This window comes from Puma concolor, chromosome E4, assembly GCF_028749965.1.
Source record: "Puma concolor isolate L17-30 chromosome E4, mPumCon1.1.hap2, whole genome shotgun sequence".
NCBI classification, from domain to species: Eukaryota; Metazoa; Chordata; class Mammalia; order Carnivora; family Felidae; genus Puma; species Puma concolor.
This window is the reverse complement of record NC_141683.1, coordinates 26,882,950-26,909,912: the sequence shown is the minus strand read 5'-3', so window position 1 is coordinate 26,909,912 and position 26,963 is coordinate 26,882,950. Positions and strand designations below refer to the sequence as shown.

The 26,963-nt window shown below is 54.6% G+C and overlaps 1 protein-coding gene across 1 annotated transcript in view; it reads right to left on the bottom strand.

The window, feature by feature from the left end:
• Positions 1 to 26,690, bottom strand: part of LRRN2 (leucine rich repeat neuronal 2) — a 62,391-nt gene extending 35,701 nt beyond the window's left edge. Inside the window, exon 1 of the mRNA XM_086694486.1 lies at positions 26,298 to 26,690. The gene's annotated coding sequence lies outside the window, so the exon portion shown is untranslated. The remainder of the gene's footprint in view (positions 1 to 26,297) is intronic.
• Positions 26,691 to 26,963: the final 273 nt, after the last annotated feature.

The window sequence follows — 26,963 nt, the reverse complement described above, 5'->3', positions numbered from 1 at the left end:
GCGGTATAGGCATTGCTGATTGCTTTCGTTCTCTCCCTTGCCCTTGGGGGCTTCTGTAACTTTCCCACTCCCTCACCCTTATTGTGGCGTGGCAGCAGGGTGGAACATGGAGATGTTGGGCCTACCATGTTTAACCGAAGTCCCTTGTGGCTGTGTGGTTCGAAAAGCAGCAGACAGTTGGCGCTGTCCAGTTTATCATAAAGTGATTTCTCCTGCAACAAGCAAACCCCATCTGATACGGAGCGGTGCGCAGTGCTGAGCGGCACGTGCCAGAGACCCGTCCAGGGAAACGTCCCGGCAAGTAGAGCTCGATGACTCTGCCCTCGCTAGCCACGTCCCCCGTGCAGCTCCCCGTCCTCCTTGGCTGTGTTTGATGGGGAAAATTACATGGCAGTCTCCACTCCGTGGATCCAGGAAGGGCTATGATGTCTCCCTCGGGATGTAAAGGGTCTAGTGTACCTCTGTCACTATGGAAACTAGCTCCCTGGTGGCAGTCGGGCTTAGTGACATCCACGATGGCTTGATGCATGTGGATTCTGGCTCTGGTAACGGGCAGACAGGGGGCCACGCTCCCCCTAATGACCAGCCATCATCTTCAGGGCATCTCCTGGGTCCCTTTCTACCTGAGCACCTAGCGTGGGGCCTGTCTTGGAGCACTTCAGCTTAGAGGATGAGGACAAGGACAGGGAGAGGGTGAGCCGGTCTGGCCCACGATCTGGACTCATTCAAGCGTTCCCGGAGCTGCTTCCAAATCTAGCCCCCCGCAGGACTTCTGCGTCACGTCACCCCAGCAAGGGAGATTGGGCTCAGAGCTTTTCAGTGGTCAGCTTTCACAGTGTGTGTGTTGGGCTGCGGTGGGGAGGAGACAGAGAGTCCAAAAGTCATTCTTGCTTGGCTTTGAAATGCATTAGTATTCCCCCTCCCCCCGCATATTTACTATGCAAATGAACTAATACATGGTAAGTGCTTAGAACAGCCTGGCTCATTGTAAGTGCTTTATAAGTGTTTGCCATTATTATTATTATTATTGCAAAAATTGTATTTAGCTTGGATCCATATGAAAACAAATTCGTAGTCCCTGCCTCTCTGCAACAACTTGGACTCAGAAAATGCACGAGTTTCCAGGGATTGAGAACTCCTGGGTTTTTCACTCCTCTTTACACAATGGGCAATACGCCCCCATCTGAATTTTTTACTCATTGGTTGTCTGGATGGGTGAGTTCACTCCCTGCCAGCCACACCCCTCCACACTTCACCAAGAACCGATCAGCTGTTGGTGAGGCTTTCTGGTCAGGCTTCCCTCGTGGTTGGCCTTCCCTGGTCCAGGACTTTGTACCCTTCTGCTCCAGGACATCCCTGGTCTTGAGATGGCCTTGGCTTGCCTGGGGTGGGGGTGGGGGTGGGGATGCTCTCACTCCTCCTTTCCAGCTGTGTGTGCTCATCGATGTCCTGCACACCCTCCAGCTGCTCCTCCCTTGTTTCCTTCTCTTCTCGCTTTTTCTCTCCTCCTCACGTCTTTTCTCTCTCTCCTTCCCCTGGGCTGGGAGCCCCTTAAGGGCAAGCTTTGTCTGTTGTTGTAATCTGAACACTCAGCACAGGGCCTGCACATAGTAGGTGCTCAAAACGTTATTTTTTCCCTTCTTTTTGGAATGACCGAATCCTCTTTTTTTTTTTTTTAAATTTTTTTTTTTTCAACATTTATTTATTTTTCGGACAGAGAGAGACAGAGCATGAACGGGGGAGGGGCAGAGAGAGAGGGAGACACAGAATCGGAAACAGGCTCCAGGCTCTGAGCCATCAGCCCAGAGCCTGACGCGGGGCTTGAACTCACGGACCGCGAGATCGTGACCTGGCTGAAGTCGGACGCTCAACCGACTGCGCCACCCAGGCGCCCCCCGAATCCTCTTTTTGTACTGTCCTGTTTCCGTATCTGCTTTGGGTCCTCTGCCTGTCCCCTCCTACCCCTCCCCTCGCCTCCCCCCTGCTAGCTTCCCCTCAAAGCTTCCTGGGCTGCTCCTCTGCCTGGCCCTGGCCAGATGCGAAGGGGTTGGGGTTCACCGAGGCTGGGAAAGCCTTTCTGACCTCAGCTGCAGGGAAAAGCCTAAAGAAGTTGCTCAGCTCAGCATGTCAGGACTGATACCTACTGATGAGAAGTAGGCTTGTTCTGTGCAATTTCCATCTCATTTGTCTTTTCATTTGTAGCTTAAATTGGCCAATTTCATCTGGAATGTGCTTGGACTCTCTGGCAGTCCACACACAACAAATGAGTGGTCCCGGCAGCTGATGGAGAGATCGGCAGGGGAATGGGCGGCCAGGTCCTCCGCGGCCGCAGAGTGACAGGTCCTGAGCCTCCAAGAGCACTAATGCTTGAAGGCCGGTGACCGAACGTGACTTCCACAAGGCTCGAGGAGGGGAGGACAGAGAGGAAGCTGCAGCAGAGGGGTTTAAGGTCAGGACCTAGAAGACTGTGTTTCCTTTCTTTCTTTTTTCATTTGTTCCTATCTGCCTGCCTGTCTACCTACCTATCTTGGGGGAAAGGGCAAGTGCAGGGAATGGAGGAGATGTCGTCTGGGCCTTTAAGAGTAAGGAGTATTGACGTAACATTGAAAGAAGCCAATGCTCCAATCATATGAAATTTGAAAACAGCGAGACTAGCCCATGTCGCTGGAACTCTGAATAGTGGCCATGTCTCCAGGTCACATGAGGGAGCCTTCCGGGGAGCTGGAAGGGTTCTGCATCTCCATCTGGGCTGGGGTAACCTGGGGGGCATCACGAACCCTGTGGACAAATTCATCAAGTTGCACACCTCACGATTTGTGTGTTTCACTGTAGGAGTCCCACCTCAATAAAAATGAGAGAGGAAAAAAAGACACCAACGGCTTTCAAATTTTACTGTGCGTAAGAATCACACGGGGACTTATTTAAAATGCAGATTTCTGGCCGCTCTGGAATCTATTTAGTTGGTCTGGGGTGCTGTCTGGGAATGTACATTGTTAATAACATCCCTGTCCTCCCCAAGGGTGATTTTTGAGACACGTGGTCCACAAACAAGACTACAGGGGCTTGGACATGTGCCCAGTCAAATGGCCTAAGTGCCATCCTGCTGGGAGCCATGAGGGGTGGCGGGGTGCTTAAGGACTCCCAGATGCCCTTGGCAGGGAGGGTTAGAGGTTGGCCACACTCCAGCATAGAGGAAGCAGTAGTGGGAAATGTGGGGCAGCTCTCTGGGCGAAGAAGGATCAGGACAGGGAGTGGGCCCCCTCATCAGGGAAAAAGAATTGTTCTGACAAGGAGCCCTCTCCAGCACTCCTGTCCCCTGGGCACCCTGGCAAACATCACGGGGCAGCCTGCTGCTGGCTGGGAAAGCAGAAGTGGAGCACCACGGGATGGCCCTTGGACAGAAAGAAGAAACCCAAAGACTGAAGACACAGGCTTAAAGAGGAGACCCTGGGGAAGGTGCCGACAGTGTGGCATTTCCACAGCTAAATGCCAGGACAGGCTGAACGTCTGAAAATGTATGCAAATGATGTCTTCTGAGTCGACCTTGACTTGAAGGCCTGGGAGGGATGAGATACAGGACAGGGAGGAACATTTTGGGAGCACTTACTATACGTCTGACCCTTTACAAACACCATGTCATCTGGACCTCGCGATAATTCCCCGACCCGGCTTACTTACGTCCACCTTATTAAAGATGCAATCAAGACTAGGACACATTCGCCAACTCGTCCAAGGCCACAAACTCTCAAATAGCTGGCCTGTGAACTCTGTAGGACTCAAGCCCTTGATCTTTCCCTGTTCCCTGCCACCTCTCCCTCTCAACCTCTAACTGTGACAGCACATTTGAGAATTTGCACAATGCTTTCTCACATGTTATCTTATTTTCCCAAACATCTTGGTGTTAGGGTATAAGTCTTATGGATAAAAAGTTGACCTGGAGGTAAAGAATAATTTCAAGGTCAAACAACTGGTAAGTAGCTGGGAGGAAGGCCTTAGACACAAGTCAGGCGGCTCTAGATTAGCCAAAGTCCCTGTCTGGACCCTGAGACACAGTCCAGCCCTGTCATAAGTCTGGGAGGAACTAGGGATGCCACTGCCTAGGGCACAGCACAGCTTGGTTTCATGACGACTGGAAACCGGTTCTACTAACCTCCCTGCTCAAGGGACTGAGATGGAAAGATGACATCAGCAGGGACACGGAGGCCCTGAAAGCTTTGGTGAGCTACTCAAGATTAGACAGGACACTGAGGCCGGAGCGGAAACCAGAACCCATGTTTCCTCAAATGGATCGTTTCCAGAGCCTGGATATTCCTTCAATCTTATGTGCTTTCCCTTGGAGGCCCTTTCCGGCCTTCATTTGGACCACACACTAATGCATAGCAAATGTGCAAAGGAAGCATCAACCAATGTTGGGGGTGGGGGGGGAGAGGGAAGGGCAGCAGTCCCTGGGGGTCTTCATAGTTCCTCCAGCAAAGAGCATCCAGAGGCATCAGCCTGTGGACTTGGGGAATGTCAGCAAGGTACAGGTAGGGACAGGGAAGTCCTACTGGACCGCTGCCCCGACATTCCTCCTAAGGGATTTGCCAGCCATTCTCCCTGGTTAACATGGCCACGAAGGGGTCAACACACAAGGTGTGAGGAATACGTTGATCAGGAACCTGCCAGCATCTGGGCTGCTCTGGTGCCTCAAGTCTTAGGACGGCAGCCATCACAGACCCTCCATCCTGCCTGTGCTTGCACTTGAGGATTATTGCCTTGGTGGCTTTCCAACAAACATTTTTTGCCCATCCTGGTTTCTCCTCACTGCCTACTCTACTCTGGGAAATGCAACCAGCGTTCTCCAAGCCAGACGTAATTAGACCAGCAGATCGGAGGCACTGAGGTCACCACAGCACATACCAAGCACGAGTGGAAATACCGTTCGGATTATCCTGCAAGCTCTTCCCTGTGCCTGTTTGTCTCCTTGGATTATCCATTGTCTGTTCCCCGCCTTCCATCACCTCCCTCACGGAGAGGCCCGGGCAGTCCCCCCACCAGCCGGCATTCATCTTCCCCGTCTGACCCTCTTGCAGGCTATTAAGCTGCGGCCTCAAGAGCAAGGAGAGGAGAAAAATGAGAACAGGGCAGAGAGAGCAGGGGAGGGCAAATGCGGCTCTTTTAGAACCGGGCCCACTGATAAGTCGGGCCAAGGAGAAATGGCCTCAAGCTCTGCAAAGTGCAGAGTTCCCCAGGCGACAAGGCCGGGTGAACCGACCTCCTCGCTGGGTCGTTCACAGGAAGAGGCCAGGCTGGGAGGGTCTCTCTGCAGAAGGCTGGGCAGCCTGGGAAACTGAGGCCACTGCTGCCCCTGTCTCAGTTCTCCCTGCCCCCATCTCTCTCCTCCCAAAGCATCGCAGGGAGAAGTACGGAAGCCGACAGACCAGCCCTATTATAGATTCATGATTCCGGCTTCACCCGCCCCCTCTGCTGCAATCCGTTCATTCCTCTCCTGCTGCCGCCCTGGCGCACTCTGCAGAGCCCTTGTCTACACCTGCTGCTCGCTGTGCTTCCTTCCTTCCGCACCCTGCGCTCCGAGAGATGACCTTGCCCACCTCAGGGGGCCTGTGCCTGTGGCGGGCGTGACCCCCTTTGCCCGCCCCCTCGCGGCCCACTCTCTCTCGCTGCCCTCTGACTTGGGAGAGAGGTTTCCTCCCTGTGAACACCACTCTCTTCCCTTCCCCCCTCCTCAGGAAACCTAGTCCTTCATGTATCCTCTCTCCACCTTTGAGAACAACCATCAGAATGCCCCTTCTGTCTGTTACTCCCTCGAAACACACAGCTTCCTCCCTCTCCCGGCCATGCGGCCATGCACCATCATCCAGCAGCGTTTTCTCAGGGGTTGGTGGGCTCTGGGGCTCTGGGGCTCTGGCCGGAATCACCCAGGGTGGCTAAAACCCTTCCTTTTGGGAGCTTTCTTCCCGGCTTCGGTGCTCCCAGCGCTCACCTTCCCTCCGGGACCAGCCTCTCCCCACTCTTCCGTGGCTGCCTCTCCTTACGGCCTCTGTGCAGCATCTCCCCACTCCCCCCATCCCAGCAGCTCTACCTCTATCCCAGTCACCGTCCCAGGGGTAGCTCCTCCCCATTCAGTGCCCTAAAGTGCCGAACCTCCACCTGAGTTCCTTAGGACATGGGTCTCCGATCACACATACCCTCTCCCCAGTGTTGGCCCCACTGCCTAACTTGCCCTTTCCCCCCAACAGACCGTTCTGCCTCCCCAACCACTCCCAACTATCCTCCCTTCCTCCAGCTCTTCCTCAGAAGTGCCTCTGACAACAGAGAGGGGTCATGCATTCCCAGGGGTCTGAGGACACCATCCCGAATCGCCTGCCGCAAGGTCAAAATTACTCTGAAGCCTTGTTTCATGCCCCTTGGTGAACTCCACACTAGCTCCGTATTTGCTTTCGGCCAACGCTTTCTCCTGGAGCCAGGGTCACTGGTTTAGCACCACTGGGAAGCACGTTCCCAGGCTTATTCTTCAGCTCAGGCTTGCGGGGGGCGGGGGGGGGGGGGTACGTGTGTGTCTCACCTCCTCCAGGACATGTCCTCCAATTATGCGGTCTCTCGTTTCCACCCACTACCATAAGCTTTAGGGCCTGTACAATTTAGTTCCTGCGTTTAATTATTCTTCCTTGCTTTGAGCGGAGGTCAACCCATTAGCAGTTCCTTGAGGGCAGGACCTACCTGGACCTACCCTTTTTATCTGTCCCTCTAACCCCGGGCCCTTGGTAAGGCCTTGGTTGGAATAAAACCACAGGTTCCCCTGGAGGCCCTGGGACACGTTTCCCAACACCCTCTGTGAAAGTCTCGCCCTGGAGACCCCGCTGATCTCCGATGTGTCCCTGTCGCTGGAGCCCGGGGCTGGCTCTCTGGCACCTCACCTCTCCCAACCGAGGGAGGGCAGAGGTGCTCAAGCGAGCCCATCTCCCGGGCGCTGTGCCCAAGAGCGAGACTAGTCTGACTTGTGGTTCCCTTCCAATCACTTAATCGCATTTGGCTCTCCACACCTGAGGCTGAGGACTTCCAACAGCTCCACAAATCCTCCTTAATTAAGCCTCCGGAGGCCCCTGCCGAGTGGCAATAATGCGGCTCCTCTTCTACAGGAGAAAACGGCCCGGCGGACTCTTCAGCCTCGGGTGGGTGAGTTCAAGACCCGACCCACTGTTTCTGCAGGCTGTAGTGGCACAGCCTGACCCGGGAGCAGCTAAGAGGGCAGCGGCGACAAGAAGCAGGAGTTGTAAGGGTTTCTCCGCGTTGTGCTAAAATGAGCAACCTGCAAATTAGATGCAAACTACCATGCCAATATGGCACATATTAATTTGGAACCAATGGCTTTGGGCATTTTAGGCAATTAAGTGCCAGCCCTGTGTATGACCATATTTACTGTCCCAATTTTCCTTTTCTGATATTCCAAGAGAAACTGAAAGTGCAGTTATGTAAGACATTGAGAGGGACCTGGTTCTCTCTTGTGAATGTCTAGGCACAGGGCTAGGTTAGGTGTGGCTGCACCCATGTAAATATAGACGCCGTCTCATTCATAGCCTCACTGGCAAGCATCTCTTGAGCACCTACCCTGTGTAAAACACCAGAGAAGAACGTGAAGTGTCCTCATTGAGCTGAGCTTGGTACAATAAACATCTATTAGGTGCCTGTTACTAAATGTATACTAAGTGCCACTTCCTAGTGGAGCAACCCCGGGCAAGTTCGTTTTCTCACTCGAATGGGGTAATGCAAACATACTGCGGTGCGTGAATGGTTAAACTATGGCACATCCCTATCACAGAATACTGCTGGGCAATGGAAAGGAACAAACACTTGACATAGGCAACAACCTGGATGAACCTCAAGGAAATTATACGGATGGTAAAAGAAAAAAAAAAGCCCAAAGCAAAAGATTATAGACAGTGCGAATCCATTTAGGTAACATTTGTGAGGTAATCGTAGCCATGGGGGCAGGGGGCAGATGCCAGGGGTTAGGGATGAGTGGGTGTGGTTAGAAATGTTGGCATAAGGAGCCTCGGACAGGTAAGTAATCTTGATTGTGGTGCTGGTTACACAAAGTTACACGCACACAAACGAACGCATATATGACCGGTGAAATTTGGATGAGCTCAATATATCAATGTCAGCTTCCTGGTTGTGATATTGCATGCTAGCTATGTATGCTGTTAACATGGGAAGGGCTGGATGAAGAGAACTCAGGACGTCCTGTACATTTCTTTGCAGTTCTAGTGAATCTACACATATTTGAAAATAAAACATTTTTTATTTTTATTTTTTTGTTTTTTTGAGAGAGACAGGGCACAAGTGAGTGAGGGGCAGAGAGAGGGAGAAAGAGAGAGAGAGAGAATCCCACAAAGAGCAGAGAGAGAGAGAGGGAGCGGAGCTCACCCGAGGGAGGGCTCGAGCTCACCCAATGTGGGGCTCAAACTCATGAAGCATAAGATCATGACCTGAGTTGAAGCTAGATGCTTAACCGACTGAGCCACCCAGGTTCCCTAAAAGTGTGTGTGTGTGTGTGTGTGTGTGTGTGTGTTTAAATTGGTATAGTACCTACAGCATAAGGCTATTTTTGAGGTTCCCTGAGTTAATATAAAGCACTTAATATAGCGTCTAGCACATCGTAAGCCATTATTACATATTGTTGTTGTGACTACAATACGCCGGGCACTGGAGTCGCAACATGGATATGTCACAGTCTCTGTCCTTGAGGAGCTTCCTTTTCGGCAGAAGAGGAAGACACAGCAAAGAGAGATCTTTAACAGGATGTGCTGAGTGTGCCCCCACATGGGAGGAGTTCTGCGGGCTTGGGGGAAGGTTTCCTGGAAAAGATATCATTACAGCCAAGTATCCAGGCATGGCAAGAATCAGCCAGGCGAGGAGAATATGAAGGGCACCCAGGCAGAAGGAACAGTCCAAGCAAAACCTGGAGGCATGGGTGGCACAGGATGGCTGTGGAACCAGGGGCAGTTGGTTTTACCTGAGCATTTGGGAGGCGGAAGGAAGCAGGAAAAGAAGCTGGAAAGGAGGCATAAGTCAAGCCAAGGAGGCCGTGTATGCCTCCAGAGCCCAGACTTTGTCCTTGGGGAGGCAGGGGTGAGGAGCCATTGTCCCCCACCAGCCTCAACCACCCTGGCTCTTTACTGTGTGGATTCCCCGGGCACTCCGGCTCCGGGGACCCCAGAGAGAGCTGGACCGCTGAGTCTATCCCAGCACTGAATGACGAACTGTAAGTATTTGAGCGAGTGAGGGGCCCAGCACAGGCACCGCAAAGCTATCCCGGACTGGCCTTAATCACACAGGAGGTCAGACTCCTGAAAACCAGACTGCGCGCCACCCTCCAGACCCGCCCTCTTCTTCCCACACCACGTGGGTTTTTGCTCTTTGTGGACTTTTCCTTGGTACCACCGCTGCAGATAAGCCAGAACCCGCAGCATCCTCTTCTCTACAAGCCTGTGTGGAGAGCATGGAAGTGAGGCCACAAGCACCGGGTTCAAGTCCACCTTCTCACTGACCAGCCCCGACTGTGGGAAAGCCGCCAAGCCTTCCTGAGCTACAGGTCCCCCCACTGTGAACCAAGGGTCCGTAACACACAGGAAGCTGGAGTGTGGCTCAAAAGACATAGAAAACTCAAACACCACAACATACGTGGAAGAGCTTTTAGGCTGTAAAGAACTGTTCAGATATAAGAGATTATGGCTATTGCTGCTGAAAACTATTGGTGAAGAGGGGCCTGTACCTCTGCTTGGAAAATCGGAGTAAATCCCCTTTGAATCCGGGCAGAGTCTTTAGGGAGGTGAGGGCAGAGAAGGGAAAGGAGGAGAGAGAGGAACAGTGGGGCCAGGCCTGGTCAGCTGGTCTACCAATGCCTCATTCGGGGTTGCTTTTCCCTCTGGCTTTTCCCATGAGATCCATTTTGTATCTAAAGACCTTTCACTAAGGAAGTCACCCCCCAAATGTTCTCTGAACGCCTCATACGTGCCAGGAACCAGTGCTACAATGGTGGACTGAACAGATAGGGCCCTGGCTCTCATGGCGCCACAGTCTACTGGCAAAGACAGACATTTATCTAGTAAACAATTATATAATTAGGTAACATGATGCATCTTATGAAGGAAGCCTACAGGACATGATGAGAGTGTCTAACACGGGCCTGAGAAGATTCTCGAGGTACCCTGGGGAAACTCTTCTAAGAAAGGGCTATCTGGGCTGATATCTGAAAGACGGGAGGACGAATATGAGGTGGAGAGAGTGACCAAGGGCCAAAGAACAGCAGGTGTAAAGGCCAAGAGGCAAAAAAGAGGCCAGCAGTCCAAGAACTGAAAGAATCCAATGTGCGGGGTGCAGAGCAGGAGAGGGCACTGGTACCACTGGAAACACTGAAGTGTTTTGAGAGTTTGGGAGATTGTGATCAGATCAGATCTGTATCCCTTAAAGGTCACTGCGGTCGCTATTCCGAGATGGGACTTGAAGTGTGAGGGTAGATGCGGGCATACAAGTCACAAGGTAACCCCAGTGGTGCAGGTTGGGGTAACGTGGAAGCTTTGAAGGGGTGGCGGGGTCTGGGTGCTACCCAGGGGACCAGACAGCCACTGGTGAGGGGCTGGACACCAAGGGGTGCAGGGCGGGGGTGTGGGGAAGCTGGACAGTGACTCCCCGCGTATCCAACTGGCTGCAGGAGGTGCCATTCTCTAACACTGGAGGGGAGCCGGCAGGGGGCGGAGAAGGCAGTGAGAGATTTAGGACGAGAATCAAGACTGTCTTTCGATATGCCAGGTCTGAGGTTTCTCGGGACACCCAGCTTCGTCAGCTGGACGGGTGGATGTTAAGGATACGAACGGAGATGAAAGGATGCAGGCTGGGTGCCACCTGCACGTGGCTGTTAACAGACGCCTTTCATGAGATGGCCTAGGGACAAGTGTCTAGTCGGAAGAGAGTGCCTTGAACCAGACCAGACGGAACGCCAACGTTTAGAGATGGAGAAGGGAAGGATGAGTCAGCAAGATGACTTGGGAGTGAGCAGAAAAGCCAGGAATATGGGGCCAGAGAAGCCAAGGGAAAGGAATGTGTCAGAAGGGAGTGAAAGATGCTTCTGAGAACTAAAAACTGTTCCTTGGTAGAGCGCTCTGGAGAGCAGGACGGGGGAGGGAGCCGGGCTGGAGCGGGGCAGGGGGAGAAATGGGAGGTGCAGACACCAGCAAGAGGAGAGGAGCGCCAGGGCGGTCAACTCTCCCGGGAGACCTGGAGACCTGGCTCGGCAGGAGAAAGGAGACAAGGTGCGAGGGAGCAGAGTTGGGTCCTGAGGAAGGCTTTTGCTTTTGTTGTTGAAGATGGGAGAAGCTTGAGCATGGTGGGAAGGATGTTCCCAAGGAGACCGGAGAACAGGATCAAGAACCCAGCTTGGGGGACGAGTGGCCTCCTCCGCTGACACAGGAGGGAAGGAGGGAAGACAGGCACCGAGACAGGTGTGTCTGGGGGTCTGGTGTGACGAGCCGAGGGGTCCTGCCCGAGGCCTTGTGTTTCTCTGTGAAGAGGGAGGTGAGGTCCTCTGCGAAGAGGGAGGTGAGGTCCTCTGCGGAGAGTGAGGGCGAAGGTAGAGGTTTAGGGAAGAAGGTGGGACACAGGCCTTGTGGGGAGTCAGGAGAGGGACAACCAGGGGAATGTGGTGGGAACACCAGGTGCTTCTGGAGAATAAGGTGGGTTGGTGATGGTGAATTTCTGGAGGTACCGATCTGCCTTAGTTTGTGCCTTTTTCTAGAGGGTTGAGTTATGTGGATGCGGGCAGAAAGCAGCAGAGAGTAATTGATCCAGAACTGGGACTTCGCCAGACTGGGGTAATAAAAAGACAGAGGGTCAAGAGAGTTTAGGATATTGGAGGGGGCGGTTCCTAAAATGATGGAAGATGGAATGTATCTGGAATCAGGGAAGGGAAGGCGGAGGAAGGCTATATCTGGAGAGAAAGGAGAGGTGCCAGTGGACCCCAAATCCCAATGGGGTTACAGAATGGTTGTGGGCGAGTCATCGGACAAGCAGGCTGGGAGACCAGAGGTGGTGACCAGAAAGCAGGATGCTCTAATAGGTGATGGCAGCTTTGCAGGCGACTGGCTGAGGTGGGAAGGGCTGATGGGTCTGGGCGTAGTAAGAGCGGCCCCTGAAATCACTGGTCTCATCCAGGACAGCAGATGGGCTCAGAAAGGGGAGGATGTCTATGGGTGGATGCCAAAGGCTTCGCTGAAATAGGAGGGTGGCTGGTGATGACGGTGGGGGGGGGGGGGGAATGTAGCCTGATTTTATGAGATTTGGGGAATCATGGTCTCAGAGAAATTCTATTCCCTTGCCATCTGAAGCATGTTCTCCAGGAAAGAAAATGGAAGGAGTCTTTAGAAGAGGTAATAGAAACAGCACAGGGTCAGAAAGTTGGGAGATTTATATGCAGTCCTGATGAGACGAACATGCTATGTGACCTCCCTGGGTCTCCGATTTCTCATCCATAAAAATAGGCTGGGGGAACTGGCTTGACTAGACCTCCCCAACTTATGTTAGGGGGCCGCAGGAATGGGTTTGGGTGTGCTGAGATGTTGACCGCCCCCCTTAGCCCTCGGTCAGAGTCCCGGAGCCATCATCGCTGTGTGTGTGTGCTATAAAGTGAATGAGAAGGTGGGGGAAGCGTGGGCCAGACACCCTCCAGGGCCCCCGCCGTGTCTGACGTTCCGTTTTGCGCATCTCTGCCGCTCGGTCTCGGAGGGAACTGCAGGGAGGCTGATAGAAGAACAGACAGACTCCTGCTGCAGGCATAAGTCCATCTGCTGGCAGAGGTGGAAGCCAAGTCCCCCGGCTCCCCCGCTGCTCCCTCGCCTCCCTCCCAGCCCAAGCTGAGGGATCCGTGATCCGCTCAGGTGCCCCGGTGAGGGCAAGCCACTTGTCTCCGGTGGCTGAGTGGTCCCTGGCGGCCCCCTCAAGCCTCGGCAGGGGCTTATGAAAGTAGGGGAGTAGCCACCCACTGGCTCCTTCACCCACTTTCCAGTTCCCAAAAGAGACTCACTGTTTCTGGGGAGTCAGGCAGCAGGTCTCGCTGCACAGGACTCAGACGGAGCCTTTACAAGGCACACGTTTCCCTTGGGGCCGCCACGTCTCAGAGATCCACGGAAGGTCCACTTATGTGGCTGATCTTGGCCCGCTCTCCCTGGCCTCCCTCTCCTTCCATCTCCTGTCAGAGGCTATATGCGTAGAGAGTATACACGCAGCCTAATTCCACCCTCATCGTAAATTATCAGGGAAGACCCAGCACTTGACCCAGTACTTTGCACACGTAGATACTCTATAAATATTTACTGAATAAATGAAGACTATTCTCAAATATTTAAAAAAGAAAACCCTACTGAGCCCACTGGAATTTTTTAAATTATTGATCACATCGCTCCTATTTATTTGGGTGGATAAAAGATCACTTTTAAAATTCTTTCGTATTTATTGGGGCTAACTGTGTGCCGAGCATTTTACAGGTATGAGTGGGTTTCCTTTTCACAACCTGCGCGATGGGTATTTTAACTCCATTTTACAGAGAAGCAAACCCAGGCTCAAAGAGAGGTTAAGAAACATGTCCAAGGTCATAGAGCTGGGAAGCAGGGGCCACAGGATCCTAACCCAGGGCCAGCCAACTTTAAAGACGGTGCTCTTTGTGGCCCACCAGGCTGCCTCTAACGGTATACAAACAGAACAGAATGGACAGAGACAGAAGGGAGGGGGGAGGCAGAGAAGTGTGCAGGAAGGTTGTTGCAGCAACGTGGTCGGAGGCTCCCTACTGCCTTCCCCTGGGGAAGTAGTTTTGAGGCTGGGTAAGTTCTGCTGAAGAAAAGTGAAGCCAGTCACCCCCCAACCCCCACCCCATCTCTCCCCCTTTGATTGTTTGGCTGGTTCGCCCACTACCTATGCAAGCTGGCATTTCATCCAGCGCTGCCCAGCTTGGTCCTCTGAGCATATGAAGGGCCGGGGAGCTGCCAGGACTCGTCCTGAGGACAGACCTTCCCTGCTTCCCTTCCCGTGAGGCAGAGAGGCTATGGGGCCTGGGGAGCAGGCAGGAGAGCGTCAGGAAACACAAGCGGTCTGACCTGCTGGGGATGAACACGGCTGTTGTCCCCCACCCCCTGCCTGCCTGCCTCTGCCTGACAGGTGAGCAGCTGTGCTCCACATCTGTCTGTCCATCTGTCTCCTTCTCAGGGGCCTGGAGAGAACGGATGCTCCTGGGGGTTGGGGGGGAGGCCCTGGACCAGAAGCGGCTCCCTTACTCCAGATATTAGTCAGCAGGGAATAGGAAGGGTGGGGCGGGAAGGAAAGTGTGTCTCTGTCTCCATCCCAATCCCCAACCCCCGCCCCACTGCTGCGTCCCTCTTGCTGCCCCCCACCTCCTCACCAGCCCCCCCCCCCCAGCTCTGCCTGCCAAGCTCTGCAAATTACCACACTTGCCAATAAGTCATTAGAAACCAGACCGGCAAATGCGGGGTTGCCATGGAGACCGATACCAGGAGCCTGGCAGCCCTGGGGGCCGGCCTGTGGCTCAGGTGTGCTGTGGGGAGAGCTGGGAGGGCCTGGCAGGGAGGAGATAACGTTATGCTATCGGGGTGCTGATTCTGGGCGTTGGTCCCCTCCTCAGGGCCCAGCCCTGCGCCCCCGAAGAGCGTCAGGTCGACAGATGCTGCAGGGCTGCAGGGGGGCAGGTGAGCCTGGGCCTGGGGGGCCGGGCCCCTCCCTTCACAGAGCTGCACCTCTACCTGAGGAGGTGCCTGTGATCGGGCCAGTTGGGGACCGGCCCTAGGGCCCTAAGCACCCTGTGCGGAAGGCCTGGGTTTGGAAGAAACGGAGTTCAGGGAGGAGCCGAGGGCAGGATCAGCACTCGGGCAACGCTCTCCCACCTTCCGGAGCTTGGAACTTGCTTTTGCTTCTGCCCAGTGCTTAGCACAGCACCGCGTCTTTGCAGGTGAACACGCACACGTACGTTTGTTGAAAATGGATGAGTGGACGAGGGAATTGTGTGTAAGCGCCCGAGATTTCTGACAAGACGGGCGCAGGCCCTGGATCGCAGTTTGTGCGGTTCCGCTAACTCGGTGTGACCTCTGACAGAGGCCCTTCTCCTGGGCCTCAGTTTCATCGTCCGGAAAATAACCGGATTGCGTTTCACACACAGTGTGTTTCCCACCGAGCTGTCTAGAGCGTGTGAGTTGTGAAGCGATTCCTCTGGGGTTATGGGTCAGGAGGAGGCTGAGCCCGTGGGGCTCTGGTCCACTGGCTTTGCTCCACCTACAGCCGCCTCATATTAATTTCCTGTGGCTGCTGTAACATATTACCACAAATTTAGTGGCTTAAAACAACACATTTATTATCTTACGGTTCAGACGGTCAGAAGTTCAAATTGGGTCTCACCGGGCTAAAATCAGAGTGTCAGCGGGTCTGTGCTCCTTCTGGAGGCTCTCGGAAGAATCGGCTTCCTTGCCTTTTCCAGCTTCTGGAGCTGCCTACATTTCTTGGCTCATGGCCCCTTCCATATTCTCAGGATGAAGGTCTTGTCAAGTCTTTGCCCCATCTCATTGCTCTAACAATGACTTCTGCCTCCCTCTCCCACATTTAAAGGACGGTTGTGATTGACTACACGGGACCTCCCTGAGTAATTCAGGATAACCTCTTTATTTGAAGGTCAGCTGATGGCAACCTTAAGACCCTGTGCCACATAACATGGCAAATTCATAGGTTCTGGGGAGTTGTAGGTGAACACCTTTGGGAGACCATTAATCCTGCCAACCCCACATATATCATTGACCCTTGGACAACACAGAATTCAACGCATCGACGCCCCCTCCCCCACCACGCACAGTTAAAAATCCACGTATAACCTTTGACTCCCCCCAAACTCGAACACTTAACTGTTAGCCTCGTGTTGACCTTCCAGAAGCCTTTCTGCTAACGTAAAACTGTTGATTAACACATATTTCACATGCTCTATGATTACATACTGCATTCTTACAATAAAGCTAGAGGAAAGAAAATGTTAAGAAAATCAAAAGGGGGTTCACCCGGGTGGCTCAGTAGGTTAAGCGTCCGACTTCGGCTCAGGTCATGATGTCACAGTCCGTGAGTTCGAGCCCGGCGTCGGGCTCCGTGCTGACAGCTCAGCGCCTGCAGCCTGCTTCAGATCCTGTGTCTCCCTCTCTCTCTCCCCCTCTCCCTCTCGCACTCTGTCTCTCTCTCTCTCAAAAATAAATGAATATCAAAAAAAATTTAAAGAAAATAAAGAGGAAGAGAGAATACACTTACAGCGTTGTGCTGTGTTTATTGACATTGCAAGTTTCTGTCGTCTGTTTGTAAGATGAATCATCGGTCAGGACCTATATCAATACATAATACATGATACAAAACACTATAGATGTGCAGATGTTGTGCGTGTTACTAATGCCACATGTCAAAAATGAAAACAATGTGAAAGAGAAATTCATATTTACTTACAAAATAAAGTTTTTCCAATGCATATATTTTTTCTGATATATTTATGGGGGAAAAGAATCCATGTACAAGTCGACCTGCGTAGTTCAAACCTGTACTGTTCAAGGGGTCAGCTGTACAATCGTTCTGAAGAAAAATGTACCAATTTCTATAAATGTGTGCAAGCCACATGGCCAGAAGACTCTCTCAGTTGCCAGCAGTTTTAAAGTGTTAGGACTTGGATGCTTTTTTCTCCCTGGGGGATCCCCGCAAGCAAGTTCAGAGGAGGTCTGTCGACTGCCCTGAGGGTGAACGTTGGCAGACTTGGGCTGTCCGGCTGGGGTGTGCAGAGACCTGGGTCTCCGTGTCCACCGGAAGAGGAGTATCCGGGAAGGAAAAAAGGAGGGACGTTTCGGGGAACCCACCTGGCCTCAATTCTCTCCTCGCCATTCCATAGGCGCCCATATATTCAGACTAGTCTGCAGTCCTCTGTTCCTATTTTTATGTCTGGGTAAGGTCAGATAGAACCGTGCGTGCATGCGTGTCCGCACATGCACGCGAATAGTCTCTCCCATCAGACTGAAAAGTTCCCTGAGGCCGTGACCTTGTTCTTCTTTGCTCCCCATTACCCACCTCCTTCTCTTGGCGCTACACCTGGTGCAGAAGGTATACCGGTTTAATAGTCATAAAGTTGAGATAGCATCCTTGCTTCCCACACCTTGACCTTCAATACTGTCTGTCTTCTTCCTAGATTTATCCAGAGAAGTCCCCAGATTTTTCATAACAAACTCTGGAAACGGTACCCGAGTTCAGAAAGCATACGTCTTACAATCTTCCTACTAGCACCCTTCCGGGCCCAGAATGAAATACTCCAGCATTTGGAGGTGGGACAGGCTTTGACGGCCCCTGGGGGACACGGTGGCCTCTCATTCTCCTCCCTTGCAGCACGGCCTCTGTTCTTATGTCTGCAAGGCACCCTCTGCTGACCGCCTGGGACCCAGTGGGGCTAAACAACAAAACTCTTATGAGAAAGGTGCCCTGGGTATTAATCACAGCCCTGGTGTTTTAAGATTTTATGCAAATTCCTCACCCTCTCTCAGCCTTATTTTTTCCCTTGGTACAAGCCGACAGCTCATTCTCGTTGTTCCCTCTGTCATATGTCCCAGGGGGTGCTGGAAAAGAAATGTGATGTGGTAGGGAGAGCTATTCTTTGGAGGAGTGGCGCTGGGGAAATTGAGGAGAAGAGGAACTCACATTTATCCAGCTTCTGCTTTGTGGCGGGCACTTTACATAGATTAGCTCGTTTAACACGGCGGTTGAGAACCAGGGCTCTGGAGTCAGAAAGGTTTGGGGCTGAATTCTGGCTCTGACATCTCCTGGCTGTGTTACTTTAACGTTTCCCAGCTCGGTCTCCTCAACTGCAAAATGGGGGGAAATAATACGTAACCCACGGCGCTCTGTGGATGAAATGAGCTGAAGGCAGTAGAGTTTTCGGCTCTCCCCAAGCACCCGACGAGGTTAGCTCTTGGTATTAACGACCCTATGAAGTGGGCGTTATTGACCCAGATGTATGGAGGCTCAGAGAGGTTAAGTCAAATGTCCAAGGGCCTGCGGTTAGGGAGGGACTCTAACCCAGCTCTGGCTGATCCCGGCTCCTCTGGACGGTGAGGCACGAGGAGCCTTGGGTTCAGGCCTGCATCTTCCAGGTCGTTGTGCCAGGAGCCTCTGGGGCAGCGCTGGTGGGCTCTCCCTCTTCCCCGGGCTGCCCACGGCCCAGAGGAGGGGGAGAAGGCTGCTGAGCAGACCGCTTTGCCCATGGGACCCTTGGCTCCTGCTCTTTGCCCTGCCGCCGCGGAGAATGGGGGGCGGGGGGAGTGGGGCAGAGGGTCCGCCTGTGTCTCCAGTACGCAAGGGCACTACCAACGGATCCCACTCCACTCCAGGGCAAGCTCTGCACACATCGGGAGTGAGCCCAAACTGCCGAGACCCAGGCAGCCTCTCTCCAGGGCGAGGGCAGACGCCCCTCATGGGCGAACGTTTGCTCCTATTGGCTCAACTTGACTTCCAGTTCATCCTAACCGAAACTAACTGGAATGTTCTAGGAGTAACTCATCAAACAGGAGCCCAGGCGGTGAGAGGAAAGAAGAAAAGAAGCCAGCTGCAGGCTGGGTGAAAAAATGGAGTTCAATGGGGCAGGGGTGGAGAGATTGGGGGCGGTTGGGGGGGGGGTGTTGGGAGGAGGCTGGCGGATGGTGGCAGACCAGGAGAGCGCAGATGTATGAGAACCGCTGGAGAGCTGGAAACGGGACCTTCTCAAAGCAAGAGGGCTTCACGGGACCGAGATGCTGGCCCTCCGTAGGAGAGGGCAAGAGCCGTGCGGCCCGGTTTTCATTCTCCGGAGGGCTGCTCTCCTGTCCCGGGATGGTGGGGAAAGGCCTGTACCGGGGACCAAGTGCCTGTCCTGGGGGAGCTTCTATCCTGGCTGCGCCCCACCCTGCTTGGCCCCCCCTTCTCCCCCTCTCCAGCTGTAAGTTCCCCACAGGAGGGCCCCCCCCCTGCAGAGCCACAGCCTACCCCCTTTTCCAGGCCCAAGTCAGCCGCACCTCCTGGAGGAAGCGTCCCCTATACCCTCCCACACACAGCTCACACTTCTGATAACATTTATAGTCGAAATCACACAGTTTAGCACTTGGTTTTAAATAACTGTCTGGTATTATTCCCTCGTTATTTCTTGTGAGTGTAAGTTTTGCCTCCCCAGCTGACTGGTAGGTTTCTTTAACAGTAAAGACTGCGTCTTTTGTTTCTTTACATTCTACACCACCACCACCCCCCCCCCCACCCGCCTCCCCGCCCTGCCCCACACCACAGCCCACACTGCTCGGGAGACAGTACCCACGAAAAAGGGACTTAGTGGGTAAGTTCTGATGGACTGACTAGCTTTGCTTCGATGGCTGGACAACTTCCTGACTAGCCACCCAGTGAAATGCTGAAACGGATGGCTGAAACCTCAGGTTTTAAAAGACCCGGTCATGTCACCCCTGCCCTAAACCCTGCAAAGCCTCCCCATCTTGGTCTGAGGAAAGAAGAAATTGTTCGTTCCACCCCCAGGGCTCTCCGAGGTCTGGCCTCCTAATGTCGCCCAAACCCACCAGACACGGCCCTGCCTCTGAGCCCCGCACCTGCTGTTCCCTCTGCCTGGCGTGACCTTCCCATCTTGCTTCCACTTCCTCTTTACTCACATTCTCAGCAAGGTCACCTCGGGCCCGCGCTGTACAAAATTACGAACTCTCCTCTTCCTAACACAGACTCTCCTACCCCGCCTCCTTCCTTCTTTCCTTCCTCCCTCCCTTCCTTCCTTCCTTCCTTTTTTCAGCACTTGCCACTCTCAAACATACAATTCTTTTTACCATATTCCCCAGACCATAAAGTATAAGCTCCTCAAGGGCAGAGATCCCTGGTTGCTCACTGTTGCCTGTACTCCCAGTGCCTGGGATAACTACTTGCTGAAGGAAGAGACCCCAGTCCCACCCTGCGTCTGAGATGGCTCAGGCACGGTTGTGCTCAGAGATGGACGATGGGCAGGAAAATTCTGGATGTCCCCTCTTGAAGTGGGATTCCAGCATTCCACTCCTGGACTAACTCTGGGGAAGCACCTTCTGAAGTTCAGAGGCCTGAAGCTGTGTGAACCACCTTCATCCCACCGGGAGGTCTGTCCGGAAGTAGAAGATGGGTCAGGGGCTGCCAGGCAAGGTCAAGTGCCTCCCCTCCCTTTATGCACAGCTTTTAAATTTCTAGCTTGCCCACCAGCTGCCCCTCTGGGGTCTCTCTCTCCTGGACATCCCACCTCTGCCCCCCCCAGGCCAAAGACAGACGCTTCATCACTTGCCTTTGAATGTTCACTTTGAGAGCACTTTATAGAGGAACATAACCTTTCCTGCTTTCTTCTCTCTTCCCCTCTTTTCTTTAAAAAAGAAAGGGTCAGGTAGGACAGACCCACTTTTCCTGGGGGACCCATGCTGGCTGTCTAACACTGTTGCCCCTCCTTACGTGTGTTTTTTTTCCTGAAGGATCCGCCTTGTGAGATGTTTGTAAAGATGAATGATTGTACTTGTTCCTCCCAAGACACATGAGCCTCCCTACTTAGAGGCACCCCGCTGGTATTTCCAAACCATCCCCACCTAATCTGGGGTCTGCATCCCACCCTCACATCTCCCAGAAGTCACCCTCATATTGGTTCCCACTCCTGTGGGCGTGAGGACTGGCTGTTAGGGTCCCCCTTCCCTAAGGCCACTGGCTCTGTGTGGCCTGGAGGCACTTAGCTGAAACAAAGAGAACCAATGTTGGCTCTCAAAGAGCTGTGACCTACAGAGGCAAAAAAAGAGAAGACCCTCTCTGAAGGTCCCCCAAAGGGGACAGGCAGTTCCTAGCTTGGACAGGATTTGGGAGCTTCTCACCCTAGGGAGGGAGGGGAATGGGCTAGATGCCCCCTGAGAACCTTCCAGGACCAAAGGGCACTGGATTCTGAGAGTGGATAAGGGGCAGGAGCCCTCGGGTCAGAGAGAACTCCTTTGTTTTATCTAGCTCTTTGTCCTTGAGCAAGTTACTGAACCTGAGTCTTGGTTTCCTTGAGTTTAAACTAGAGACAGGCATGCCTGGGTGGCTCCGTCGGTTGAGCGTCTGACTTCAGCTCAGGTCGTGACCTTGTGTTTGGTGAGTTCGAGCCCCTCATAGGGCTCGCTACTGTCAGGGCAGAGCCTGCTTTGGATCCTCTGTCCCCACCCCCCCCCCCCCCGCCCCTCCCTCCTCTCAAAAATAAAGAAACATTTAAAAAGTAAATAAATAAATAGAGACAATAAAAGAACCTACCTAATGGGGGTGTTTTGGAGGATTTAGTAGGATAACGTAGGTAAAGCCCTTGGCACGGTGCCTGGCACACAGTAAGTGCTCAAGAAATGCTGGCTGCTGTCGTTGGTGCCATTCCAGTATGACAGGTAGAGGCTGGGAAACAGTCGTCACCCCAGGAGCCCTCTGCCTTCTCTGCTCTTCATCTCAGGACGCCAAGTCCATCGAATGCTGATCAGCAGGGAAAGTGTGGGTGGAAGAAATGTACAGAGAGCAACAGAATTCTAAACCAAACCTGGTTCAGCTCACCCGCTAAAAGGCAGCTCCCTCAGGCCATCTGAACATCTGACGGACTATGGTCCTGAGACCAGTCCCAGCAGGGATGCGCCAGATCCCTTGCCCAAAGGCCAACAGTTCTAGGCTGAAACGTGTGGGGCTGTTCTGGGCAACCTGCCACCTTGGGAGCTCAGCTCTGAGCCCTGGAAACAAAGAGGCTAAGGAGGGACACGTCCAAGGTGTTCCTGATGTCCATAGGAGGCAACACGCATACAGCACGACACCTTTTCATACCCAACTCCGGGGTCCCAGATGCCCTCGGCACCACGCTCCCCAGACCCACCACCTGTGCCTGGTGGACTCAAGCCTTGCCCCAAATGTCACGTCCTCTGAGAACCATTTCCTGACCTGTGGGCAGAGACGGCCACCGCTTTAACTGCCCGTCCCTGTGTTATAGCACTGGCATCATTATTGCTAGGACTGACCGCCCACTTCAGCACACAGCACTTCCTGTGCCCCGCCCTGTTCTGACCCGTTACATGTATCAACTCATTTAATCACCATGACAACTCTATGAAGTAGGTGCTATGATTATCCTGTTTATATATGAGAAAACCGAGGCTCAGAGAGGTTAGATGACATGCCCACTGTCACCCAGCTAGAAGCGGGAGAGCCTGGATTAGAGCCCCAGCCGGGCGGCTCCAGACTCTACAGTCTTCCTGTGAATTCCTGGAAGGCGGGGGTGACATCTAATTAGTCTCCGTCCCTAGCACCCAGCGCAGGTACGTGGTAGGCGCTTAGAAAAGATGGGCTGACTGCATAAGCAAATGCCTGCTTCAGGCTAAGCTGGTGAATATTCCAGCCTCTGAGCTGCAGGACAGAGAAAGCGAGCCCCTCAGGGAAGTGTAAGATAAAGGTACGCCACCCCCCCCCCCATTCTCCTTCTCTTAGCATTCCCACCGCAGCCTTGTCTGTCCTGTCTGCTTCTGTCTTATCGTTTGCCTTCTGTTTTTCTGTTTCTCAGTTTATCTTCTGCCTTTGTGCTTCTCCTCTTTTGTTCCTTGGTCACTCTCTCCCTGTCCTGCCCCATCCAGCCCCCACTCACTGTTCTTCCCAGTAGCTCTTGCATGCTTCAAAGCCACCTCCCCCCATTCTTGGCGTTGGAGCGCTTATGGAGCCCAGGCTTGCCCAACGAGGCTGAGAGCCCAGTGATATTGACTCATTACACTGGCTGTGGACCAAGCCTCTACACCTTGACCCTGAATGAAAACAGCAACTTCCCATCAATTCTACCTGGATGCAGAGTGGGGGTGCAGGTTGGGGGGGGGTGGTTAGTTGCCTACCTACAGCTAGTCACGGATCTGTATGGGACAAGGAAGATCCACTGCTCTCCCTGCCTCCTCGCTCAGGGTCCCAACTCCTCCAAACAGTCTCGCCTGATCACTTGAGACAGTTTATTCATGCAACCATTCAGCGAATCCTTATATATTCCAATACTCTTACTGAGAAGAGGAGGCGTGCTTCTGAAAAACTTGGTTACGATGTAACTTCGGATAACTGTGCAAGTGACCGGATGTCACAGACATCATAAAGACCAAAGGAACTGCAGACAATCAGTGATTTTAAAAGAGACCTATATGACCTGGGGCCAGTGGTTTATTCTCTGTGGTCCTCAATATCCTAGCTATGAAGAAGGGGATGATAATCTAGACCTTAGAAGGTCAGGAGCATTGAATGGGATAGTTTTTGTAAAGGTCCTGATGGATTGGTGCTTGGTATGTGCCAAATAACACGTTTGGTTCTTTCTCCCTTCTCGGTCTAAAACAGTGGCCTTCTCCTCCACCTCTAAGATAAATGGTGAGATACGAACGGGCCCAGCCTTTCAGATCAGAAATGTCTTAAGGACAGGATGACCCTGGTCTGTAAGCTTTGTGGTAAGTGGTAGGTTGTGGAGACGGGCCTCTCATGCTAGAGGTCACCCACTCACTGTGATGATGACAATTCACTAGAATTGTCTCCCCCCCCCCACCCCTTTCCCCCAAGCAGCGGGTCTTTGAAAAAGCCTGGTGGATGCAGAACTAATCAGGTGGGAAGTCCAAATACAAGTTCGGTTCTGCCCTGAGATATGGAGGTTTGTTGAAAGTGTATTTATTTATTTTAAGAGTGGCAGAGACAGCATGAGCAGGGGAGGGGCAGAGAGAGGAAGAGAGACAGAATCCCAAGCAGGCTCCGCACTGTCAGTGTAGAACCTGATGCGGGGCTCGAACTCCCAAACCATGAGATCATGACCTGAGTCAAAACCAAGAGTCAGACACTTAACTGAGCCACCAGAGACCTCGACGTAGAGGTTTGTTTCATTGCTGTATCCTCAGTTCTTAAAATAGTACCAGGTACATAGTAGGTGCTCAACAAATTATTGAATCATTTATTTTTTAAAGCAATGGGTTTTCTTTTTCTTTCAAATAAAAAGATGGGCGGGGGGTTAGAAGGGGCAAATGGTAGGGTTACAGGGGGCATGCCAGGGAAATGCAGCTGCCCGGCCTGCCAGCCGTGGCTCCTCTTCTGCAAAAGGAATACAGCAAAGTCAACAGTGCATGTGTCCCCCCCTTCAGGATGTTGGGGAGCGCACATGCCTGCCTTGTGGTTTACGCTGCAGTTTTCAGAGGAGAAGGGGGGCAAAGGTGGAGACAGAGATCAGGGAGGGAGGAGGGGGAGAGGTCCTGGAGAGCAGGGGGACAGAAAGGGAGACACGGGGATGGAGATGCGGGTAGAGGAAAGAGAGTGAAGGGGAGGAGAGAAAGAGGAGGAGGGAGGGAGGCACAGGGAGAAAGAATGGAAGTAGGGAACAAGTGTGGACAGTTCCAGAGGAAGCCTGCTGTCTCAGCAGACCCCTGGTTCCCACTGCCTCTGCCGTATCTTTCCGGTTAGGCTGTGCCAGCGAGTGGGTCGATTTGGGGATGCTCCTAATACCGGGTGTCCACCAGGCCCCTGGCAGGGCACTGAGGCCTGAGTTCCATCCCTTCCAGATAATGAGGTCCCATCCAGGTCCGGAGGGACCCCCTAGGCAGGAAGGAGGAGACTCAGTGTGAGCCAGCCCAGGGGCAGGAAGGCTGAGCCTGGAAGGCTCAGACCCCTAGCTGTGCCCTTCTCTTTCCACCTTCCCACATAAGGGCACCTGGCCAGCCGAGAAAGTGGGTCAGGCCACCTACATCGGACTTTTTCCTAACAACAACAGGGCCCACAGGCAAGGGGGGCCTCAGTGCCCTATACACGGCCCTTGATCACCCCATGCCCAGTGGTCTTTGCTGGTGGGACCTTTAAGAAGGAGGGGGCAGTGGAAACGGATCCTGGCTTTCTCACTCAGGAAGAAGACACGGGGGGGGGGGGGGGGGCAGGACCCATCCCAGGCTGGCAGGGAAGAGGGAGTCTGCTGTTGGTCCGGGTGCATGGAAAGACCCAAATCTCAGTGATGGTGACAGAGCTGGTGGGGAGCCACTTCTCTTCCTCTGACCCGGGGCAGATGTTCTGTCTACGACCCCACCACCTGGGGGCCTCAAGCTGCGGCCCCACCGGTCCATCGCTGGCCACTGAATGCTGTGTCCGGCCCACCCCCTCCGACCCTGCCAGTCGTCCAATTAGAAGCTGCGTTGGCTCCAACAGATGGGAGCTGCGGCAGCCTGAGGAAGAGAGCACAAAGCCCAGCTGACATTTTCCTTCCTGCTCCTTCCGCGGGGGAGGAAGAACAGGGACATAGGGGGAGCACAGCAATACCCCTAGGGCCCACCCCCAGTGCCCAGGTCTCCTGCACCTCTTTAGTTTCTCAGCTCAGCCCTGAATAGAGGTCAGTCCCCCCATCTTCCCCCCCACGCAACCAGCGGCTCCTCGCTGGCTGGGCATCAGAGCCTGCGCCGCCCTTCGCCTGCAGGACAGACGGACCACCTGTGGCTGGCCAACCCCTCCTGTCTCCTGGGTGCTGCGGTGGGCCCAGAGCTGTCCTTCCGATTCCGCTTCCCACTCCCAGAGCCCCCAGGCTGGGCCCAAGCCCGGCCCATCCCCCACCGCAAATGTCCCATCCCAGGCTGCGGACAGACCCCTGCCGGCCCGGGAGAAGCCTGGCTCCTGGTTCCAGATACTTCGAACAGACACATCAAGGCCACCTTGTCCCTCCGCACGGACACCCGAGCTCCAAGGAAGGGGAAGTCCCCGCGGCCCCGGAGAGCTTCCACCCCGCCAGTCGGCCCCTGTCCCGCCTTCCCTATCCCCTCGGCCACCGCTCGGGTCCCCGACATCTCCAGGCGCCGCTCTGCCACGCAACAGTTTGGGGCGGCCCGGGCCTCCCCTGGGGCGATTAAGGCCCCCCTGGGGGATCAAGGCCCAGCCGCCCCCTCCCCCGCCGCCTCGGGTGCTGCCCGCGCGGTCGGCCGCCGTCTTTACATTCTCGAGCCCCGCTTCCGTCTGCCCCGGCAGCCGCCTCCCTCCCCGAGTCCCCAGCTCCCCGGCCGGCGTCCCCGCGGCCCGCCCCTCCCCCAGCCCCCGCCCGGCCCGGCCCGGCCCGGCGGGGAAACCGGGCGGCGGGGACCCGGGCCCGGCGCTCCCCCGCCGCGTCCCCCGCCGCCACGCCGACGGTCCCCCCCCCGCGCCGCCCGGGGCTCAACCCGGGGCCGCACACTCACCCGCGGGCGCCGTCCGGGCTCCCGGGGCCGCCGTCCGCCGCCCGCGCCGCCGCGCCCCGTTCGGCTCCGGCTTCGGCCCGGGCTGGGCTGGGGGAGGCCGGGGCGCGCCCTCCCTCCGCGCCGCCGCCGCCACAGGCCGGGCAGGGTCGCGGGCGCCTTCCCCGCCGCGGAGTTGTCCGGGGAGCGGTCCTGGGCCCGAGCCGGGCGAGCGCGGTGGCAGGCTCGCCGTCCTCGCCGCCCCCGCCCGCACCGTCCGCGCCCGGGGCTCCGCGCCGCCCTGCGCGTCGTGGCCGGAGGCTGGCGGGCGACAGGCGGGCGCTCCCTCCGCGCCGCGCGGCCGCAAGTGCACAGAGCAGGCCCTCGCGCGCCCCGGCCCCGCCGCGCGCCCCTCCTCCCGGCTTCGCGCTCAACCTGCTCGCCCGCTTCGCCGCCGCTCCCCCAACCTCCGCGGCCCGCTCCGGTCGCCTCCTCCCCGTCTGCAAGCCACGCCACCCCCCACCCCCCTCCAGTCCCGCTGCCAGTTTAACTCCTGAGTGGCCAGAGGCCCCCTCTCCCTAACGCACACGCACACCCGGGAGGGAGGAGTAGGGTGGGGCCGATGTTGAGGCTGGAGTCTCTGGGGCCGGTGGTGGTCTCGTGCCTTTGGACGCTAGGTTTGGCTGGAAG